The sequence below is a fragment of the Nicotiana tabacum genome, chromosome 5 (assembly GCF_000715075.1).
Source record: "Nicotiana tabacum cultivar K326 chromosome 5, ASM71507v2, whole genome shotgun sequence".
NCBI classification, from domain to species: domain Eukaryota; kingdom Viridiplantae; phylum Streptophyta; class Magnoliopsida; order Solanales; family Solanaceae; genus Nicotiana; species Nicotiana tabacum.
The window spans coordinates 133,260,102-133,270,067 of NC_134084.1; positions in this window are offsets into that span (position 1 = coordinate 133,260,102).

Here is a 9,966-nt window from a genome sequence, read left to right on the forward strand (position 1 = left end):
TGTACGGACTTGGTTAGCCGATTCACAATCACCCAAATGGCATCGATCTTCCTCAAAGTTCGTAGGAGCCCAACTACAAAGTCCATGGTGATCCGCTCCCACTTCCACTCCGGAATCTCTATCTGCTGAAGCAACCCTCCCGGTCTCTGGTGCTCATACTTCACTTGCTGACAATTGAGGCACCGAGCTACAAATCCAACTATGTCTTTCTTCATTCGCCTCCACCAATAGTGTTGCCTCAAATCCTGGTACATCTTCGCGGCACCAGGATGGATGGAATACCGTGAACTGTGGGCCTCTTCTAGAATTAACTCCGGAAGCCTATCAACGTTGGGTACACAAATCCGACCCTATATCCTCAATACCCCGTCATCACCAATAGTCACATCCCTGGTATCATCATGCTGAACCTTGTCCTTGAGGACAAACAAATGAGGGTCATCATACTGATGCTCACTAATACGATCAAATAAGGAAGATCGAGAAACCACGCAAGCTAGAACCCGACTAGGCTCCGAAAGATCCAATATCACAAACTAGATGGCTAAGGCCTAAATATCCATCACCATAGGTCTCTCCGATGCTGGTAAATAAGCCAAACTCCCCAAACTCTCTGCTCGGCGATTCAAGGCATTGGTCACCACATTGGCCTTGCCCAGAAGATATAAAATAGTGATATCATAGTCCTTCAACTACTCTAACCATCTCCTCTGGCGCAAATTTAGATCCTTTTGTTTGAACAGGTGCTACAAGCTCCGATGATCAGTATAAATCTCACAAGGAACCCCGTAGAAATAATGACACCAGATCTTCAAGTGTCACGACCCCAATCCCCGGTCGTGATGGGGCCCAACACGATGCTAGGCAAGCCCGACCAATTCGTCACTCACAATCCCTTATGTAGAATTCATTGCCAAATAATAGGATTTAATGGCAAATTAACATGATTATAACTCTGTAGTAATAGATAAACAGTACGGAAAATCCATAAAATATCAATATAAATCCCACCGATCTAGTGTCACGAGACAAGAGCCTCTAATACAAGTCTGTGTGGCATTATATACATAGAGTTGTCTAGAATGCGGAAAATAAAGAGGATAAGGGGAGAAATCGGGTCTTGTGGACGCCCTACAGCTACCTCGATGACTTCGGAATAAGCTGAACAGCAGCAGAAAGCTCAACTATGCCTCCGGGATACCTGTATCTACACACATGGTCCAGGGAGTAAAGTGAGTACTCCAACTCAGTGAGTAATAACAATAAATAATGACTGACAAAAAGAAAACTCGTAATACACTATGTAGTTCTATATTAAAATAGCGAGAATATCAAAAACAACAACTGAATGAAGAAGTCAGTTAAAAGTCCTTTAAGCCAGTATTCATTTCATTTACTCCTCACGATAACCGAATTCATATTTGTATTGCTGCGACGTGCAGCCCGATCCAAATAGTATACTGCTGCGGCGCACAGCCCGATCCATATATATATATATATATATATATATATATATATATATATATATATATATATATATATATATATTGCTGCGGCGTGCAGCCCGATCCATATAGTATACTGCTGCGGCGCGCAGCCCGATCCATATATATATATATACTGCTGCGTGCAGCCCGATCCAAGAATAGTCGACTGCGCTCACTGGGGGTGTGCAGACTCCGAAGGGGCTCCTTCAGCCCAAGCGCTATACTACTGCTGCGTGTCCTTCAGCCCAAGCGCTATACTACTGCGGCGTGCAATCCGATCCATATAATATAATACTGCGGCGTGCAGTCCGATCCATATAATATACTACTGCGGCGTTCAGTCCGATCCATATAATATACTACTGCGGCGTGCAGTCCAATCCATATAATATCAAATACCCTCACAATGGGTTTCTCTACCCCTCTCAGTCAATATAGACTTGGCCTCTCGGGCATACTAAGATAAGACGGGGTTCTCAACCCACACGTTACTCTCATTAGGATTTAACAATTTCTAAAGTTGATTCATATTATGTTTATCAGGTAAGAACATGATTGAGGGTATGATTTCGACAAGAAAAGCGAGATCAACCAATACAAATGCCCCAAACATGGCAACTAGCCCGTAATATAATGATATTAATTAAGTCTCAGTCAAAAGTATAGTAGAGTCTTCAAACGGCATGGACCGAGTCCAAATCCCCAGTAGTAACTGACCCCACACTCATCATACAATGTGTGTCTCATCTCAGCACAGCACCACGTTGTGCAAATCCGGGGTTTCAAACCTTCAGGATATCATTTATAACCATTACTGCCCTTGCTTCTCAAATTAGTCTCCTCGTGCGACAAATCTGCTCAAAATCACAACGAATATGTCGCATTATGCTAAAGAGACAATACTCAATCGAAAACACTCGAAAAATATCAAAATTAACGAATTTGACAAAACCCGAGCCCCGGGCCCACTTCGTGAAAAATCAGAAAATTGACATCACCGGATTTCTTATCTCGCCACGAGTCTATACATATCAAATTTATCGAAATCGGAGTCCAAATGACCCCTCAAATCCAAATTTAAAATATTAAAACTCAAGCCCTTGTTCTTCCTCTTTTTGCTAAATTTTCATGGATTCCAATATCAATTTTAACAATAAAAACGTGTTTTTAGTTCATAGGACATACCTCCAATCACTTCCCGTTGAAACCCCCTTCAATTCCCGTCCAAAAGCACTCAAGGTTGCTCAAAAATGGAGGAAATGGGTTTGGGTTCGTGGATGAAATGTTTTTAACATTCTGCCTGGACCACTATAGCCAACCCTATGCGATCGCGGCCCAATACTCTGTGATCGCATAGAAAAAAAATCTGCAGCCCTAGAATTAACCATATGCGATCGCATCCTATCCTCTGCGATCGCATAGCACAATGACCTTAGCCTATGTGATCGCACACCTGCTCCTGCGATCGCATTGAACAAATTTCCATGAAAATCCCGGATTAACTTTACACTGTGCGATCGCATGCCTACCTATGCGATCGCATTGAACAACCAAACAACCTCTCAAAAATGCTTCTATGCGATCGCAATGCCACTCCTGCGATCGCATAGAGAAAAACCCTGCAGCACTTATCTACAGATTTCTGGAACATCCTAAGTCCCAAAAATCATCCGTTAGCCATCCGAAATCACCCCGAGGCCCCCAGAACCTCAACCAAAAGCACCAACACATCTTAAAACGTTATTCAAACTTGCTCCAATCATCAAAACACCTCAAACAATGCCAAAACCATCAAATTACATCGGATTCAAGCCTAAATTTCTTAAAAACTTCTGAAATACGCATTTGATCAAAAATCCGACCAAAACACCTCTGAATGATCTGAAATTTTGCACACACATCCAAAATCACCTAACAAAGCTACTGCAACTCTCGGAATTCCATTCCGACCCCCATATCAAAATTTCCCCTACCAACCAAAATTTGCCAAAATACTAACTTCGCCAATTCAAGCCTAATTCTACTCCGGACCTCCAAAATCAATTCCGATCACACTTCTAAGCCACATATCAACCCCCGAAGCTAACTGAATCACTAGAAATCACATCCGAGCCCTCTAACTCAATAGTTAACATCCGATTGACTTTTCCAAAACAAGCCTTCCTTAAAGAGACTAAGTGTCTCATTTCCTATCAAAACCAATCCGATTTAACTCTAACACACCAAATACCGATAACGAAACTTGAATAAGCATAAAATGGGTGAAACGGGGCAGTAACTCACGGGACGATGGGTCGGGTCGTCACATCCTCCCCAACTTAAACAAACGCTCGTCCTCGAGCGTGCCCAGATTTGTCCTAGAAGCCAACCAAAAGCTGAATGACCTTATCAAGCATAAACCCGGGGATGATCCCACGTCACCCTATCTCACATGGGTCCGATAACGCGTTTTAACTAAAATCACACAATCTAGTCTAGCCCATAAATCATAGAGCCACATTTCACCTTTTCGGAATCATACACAAGATCAGAACCTCACACCTACATTCAGAATAAGTCTGAACCAGCTGTAATAGACCATGCCTGCAACCTTAGGTGCAATTATATGATATATCAATAACCCAAACAAATGCAGCGATAACTTCCATTCACAGCAGCTGCCCACAACAACCAAATACCGATAGAAATCTCTTATTAGCCAAGGTCTCATTCCAACACTCTCATATACTGCCAACGATAATTGAAACACGCAGTAAACTATAACCATTGCTCAGATAAACCATTCATGAGGCCATTTCTCCTCTAGCAATTATCATAACAAATTTTTGAACTGAACCTCGATATTTACCCATCAAACATGCTGAAATCAAATCCGTTTGTATTCATTAATGACCCCAACAATCACTTCGAACCTAACACACCACTCTGGTGACATGACACATCAATACATTCCTAAGCCACAACTTGCATAATACGTGTACTAATAAGAAACGGTCCGAACATACTCAAATCATGAAAATGACTCAACTGAGAGAGTTGTACCTCAAACTCACCAGTACTGCCACAACACAAGGCTGAGACCCTGTCTCACATCATAGAAATAGGACACACAAATTTGACCCGCAAGGTCATGTTTCCACACAGCTTTGCTGCAACGCGCGATCCTATCCAAATACTACTCCACATGAAACACCTCAAGTCACTATGCTTGAAATCGACAACCATGCTCAATTGATGTCTGGAGCCAAAGCAAATCATTACACCCACGGTGAAACAAATAACACACACCACACAAACCTGATAGAACATAACCGGTACGTTATTCACCGAGCAACACCCAATTACTCATACCGCTCGACTTCCACTACTACAACTCCTATCGGAGCCAGACGATCCGGTGCCCGATACCAAATTAATACCGAAATCAACAACCTCACCCGGCGACATGCCTAGCCACACGAAACACATCCGAAAAGTCCCTCAACACCGGAACTGAATTAATGATAGCAACCTTTGCACTGACATCCATCACGAATGCCCAATTAAGAAAGCAATCCTCCCCAACCGTCCGCTGGTTCTTTGAAATATAAACCACTCTGCTAGAACATAATCCAATGCACTTCATCACTCAACCAGTGGCATTTTTGGTATTGCCCGTAGCGCAATAGTTCAGAATCACTCAACACTAAGACAACCCGTCTGAATTCCGACATCACACCATAAATCTAACATACCAGCAAACAAAGATCCACTCGAGACTCTGAATCCCGATTGCCGCTAAACGGTGCCGAATACACACGATCCACCACCACAACCTAGCCTGTACATGAGATCTCCTAGTCTACAACTTCATATGGCACACAAATCATCATACCTGATTCCAGTTTCCACCGTGCAAATACATGCACACCTTTAATACCCCAATCATCCCACAATAAATACTCTAAAATTTCCATGTGCCATACAAGCAACTCGAATATCAGCAGTCGATCCAGCCTTAAAGTGCCGCAATACTATTGAAGTGCCATCAACTTAATCCTATTGGCCTTTTTCTGAAACATATACCCTCTACAAATCACTATGATTAGAAATACAATTTCCTTAATCATCTGAAGATCATTCACCCTAATCATCTGAAGCTCATTTCTCTAATCACCTAAAGCTGCCCATACTGCCTAAGAATGTTATGAATTTCCATTCAGAACTGAACCATAACCTTACACACGCAAATCTCAATCTTTCACAATATATCGCATATACCATATCATCCTAAGGTAACATGAGGACTTCACCTCCCTTCCGAACCATGAACGTTTACGTACTCAACTAGTCAAGAACTTCCATTGATCCCATCTAGAAGAAAAATCATTACACATCCCACGCTCTGCATGACATACATAGGCCTTGTTCAAATTCTTACAATACCGACACGACGGATGAGATATGTATAAATTCATAACACCGCTGAATCAACAATCCATTGGGTCTATACTTCTGGCAAGAAGTATCACCTCATTATGAACCAAACAATGGTCTCAGCCTCTTAATTTACTTCAAATACTCAGATTGCACTGATATCGAATTCAATGATCTCGTCTCACCCATTACGAACTGCTCAGGCAATAAGCCGCCCCAGACATAATCAAAAGCCGCATATGATGCCCTAATATGCCAATAGGCTACCAATTCGAACGCGATACAAAAAAAGAAAACGAACTCTGGAAGGAATTACCAATCCCACGCACTAATACAGACTTTCCTTAGAAAACAGGAAGCAAGGCATACAAAATAGCATATAGAAAAGTATACTCAACATCACACTATTGCGGCGTGCAACCCGCTCCAGATAACATACCCATGGCGGCGTGCCACCCGATCTACACATAGATCTCACATGAGGAGATGCACATAGAGCCAAATTTGCTTATTACAACAAAATACCGAGTATCGGTCGTAAGCATGCTAAGTGCATAATAATATCTCTGAGGGACATATAGCGTTATAAGCTACAAAACTCAAGCACAACTGAGGTGCGATGTACAATCTGAATTTCAAGAGCCAAGATGCTCATATAACGTCATTCCTACGTGGATTATCAACACATAGCAATTTCTCAAGCCGTCTCACAACTCACACGGCGCAATGCATCACTACGCGAAATATCTGACAATGAAACATCAACCTAACTACTCCTCCATGAGGACCGCGTTACTAAAATGCACATATCTGGCCTGATATAGAGCCATTATTCACATTAAATCTATCCACCAACTTCAAGCTGATTCTGATCACACTGAACTAGTCTGATAACCTTTCAAAGGTCCATAATAACTCTCATTTTTCTCATAACACACAAGAACAACCATCACAATCGGAGAAATCCTCCCCAATTCACAACCCAATAAGCCAAGTGCCCTCCAGGCATGAATCTTCAATTTAACGACACCATCACAAACTTCATACTTGGTTTACATCTTTAATCAATCAAGTGATCACATGCCACACTTATATAATCTTCCCGTGGGACACACTCCCACAACCTACCACAACAATATCTGGAGCGTACCTCCAAACCACCAGTCGCACTAAGATTGAAGAGCGATCAAGAATTATTAACCAGGACGCAAAACCCTTTTTACAAAACACCGATCTTAGGTGACGCTGAAGACAATACCAACTTACCGTAAACATCGAAACTTATCTCCTGCTCATCCGAGCTCATGACATCTTGTCAAAAAATTTCCTTCACTCGTGCCATTCTCGGCTTAATTTCCACAACCATAACTGATTCACCAGCATGCATCAAATCGGAACTAACATAGTACATAATCGCACAATCCGCTAACAAATAGCAAGCTCCCCAACTTGGCTCGAAGACATAGATCACAACACACTATACTCATAACGCATATACTCCATTGTTGCCTCAATACCATAGTGAGGTTAAACTCAAATCCTCTGTAAGCTTGTGTAAACACATTTCATCTAGTACTTCAACTCTTTGGCAATCTCGCAACAGTTAAGCTCACTCTCTTAAGTGAACCAAAAATTTCAAACTTCAACACTTACAATTCATTTGCACATGAGATCTTCTGTCATTCACATGAGGATCACACCGCCTCAGCACACTTCACGGGGGATAACCCACCTGCTTCGCCTCAATATAAAATTTTCGTATACCTTTAACCGCCATAAGCATTACGCAGTCACTTGATCTTCGTGAGTCTGTACTCATACCGCAACATGAAATTTACTTCACTCCCAACTAGGAGTCATGAAAAGATTCTTCAAACGCCCGTAACTCGGGCTATAACTTGAATCAAGAGAGACTTCAAGCATCTACTAATTCTTCCATCATTCAACAAACCCCTTCTAGTCGCTTCCAATTCATATGGATACGCCTCGTAGTACTAATATACTCCTCACATAGCCACAACCGTCATTTCCACTAACGGGGACACTACCAAAAATATAAGTTCAAAAACACTTGTTTAAACAATCAGCACCTCGACACTCCAGCCATAGGTAAAGATCCAACCTCAAATCCTTCAGATTGCCCACCATAAACTCACAGATATTACACCTCACCCCTCGATCGGGGAATGACAAGCCATCGAGGCACATCTGATACTGAGCGCTCATTCACGCATACGAACGCGTGGAAGGAATTTCAAAAGTTTCTTTTCAAGATGAATCAAGGATGCACGATAAGAATTCAAGAATGTGAAGTTTTCCTAAAGGTTCTGCAGCCTCTCGAGGATAAATACAAACATCTCCGTACCGATCCACGAGACTCTACTAAATCAGCTCATGACTCGCGAGACCAAGTAACCTAGGCTTTGATACCAACTTGTCACGACCCCAATCCTCGGTCGTGATGGCGTCCAACACGATGCTAGGCAAGCCCGGCCAATTCGTCACTCACAATCCCTTATGTAGAATTCATGGCCAATTAATAGGATTTAATGCCAAATTAACATGATTATAACTCTGTAGTAATAGATAAACAGTACGAAAAATCCATAAAATATCAATATAAATCCCACCGATCTAGTGTCACGAGCCAAGAGCCTCTAATACAAGTCTGTGTAGCAACATATACATAGAGTTGTCTAGAATGCGGAAAATAAAGAGGATAAGGGGAGAAATCGGGTCTTGTGGACGCCCTGTAGCTACCTTGATGACTTCGGAATAAGCTGAACAGCAGTAGAAAGCTCAACTATGCCTCCGGGATACCTGTATCTACACACATGGTCCAGGGAGTGAAGTGAGTACTCCAACTCAGTGAGTAATAACAATAAATAATGACTGACGAAAAGAAAACTCGTAATACACTATGCAGTTCTATATTAAAATAGCGAGAATATCAAAAACAACAACTGAATGAAGAAGTCAGTTAAAAGTCCTTTAAGCCAGTATTCATTTCATTTACTCCTCACGATAACCGAATTCATATTTGTATTGCTGCGACGTGCAGCCCGATCCAAATAGTATACTGCTGCGGCGCACAGCCCGATCCATATATATATATATATATATATATATATATATATATATATATATTGCTGCGGTGTGCAGCCCGATCCATATAGTATACTGCTGCGGCACGCAGCCTGATCCATATATATATATATATATATATATATATATATATATATAATGCTGCGACGTGCAGCCCGATCCAAGAATAGTCGACTGCGCTCACTGGGGGTGTGCAGACTCCGGAGGGGCTCCTTCAGCCCAAGCGCTATACCACTGCGGTGTGCAGTCCGATCCATATAATATACTATTGCGGCATGTAGTCCGATCCATATAATATACTACTGCGGTGTGCAGTCCGATCCATATAATATACTACTGCGGCGTGCAGTCCGATCCATATAATATCAAATACCCTCACAATGGGTTTCTCGACCCCTCTAGTCAATATAGACTTGGCCTCTCAGGCATACTAAGATAAGACGGGGTTCTCAACCCACACGTTACTCTCATTAGAATTTAACAATTTCTAAAGCTGATTCATATTATGTTTATCAGGTAAGAACATGACTGAGGGTATGATTTCGACAAGAAAAGTGAGATCAACCAATACAAATGCCCCAAACATGGAAACTATCCCGTAATATAATGATATTAATTAAGTCTCAGTCAAAAGTACAGTAGAGTCTTCAAATGGGATGGACCGAGTCCAAATCCCAAGTAGTAACTGACCCCATGCTCATCATACAATGTGTGTCTCATCTCAGCACAGCACCACGTTGTGCAAATCCGGGGTTTCAAACCTTCAAGACATCATTTATAACCATTACTGCCCTTGCTTCTCAAATTAGCCACCTCGTGCGACGAATCTTCTCAAAATCACAACAAATATGCTGCATTATGCTAAAGAGACAATACCCAATCGAAAACACTCGAAAAATATCAAAATTAATGAATTTGACAAAACCCGAGCCCCGGGTCCACTTCTCGAAAAATTAGA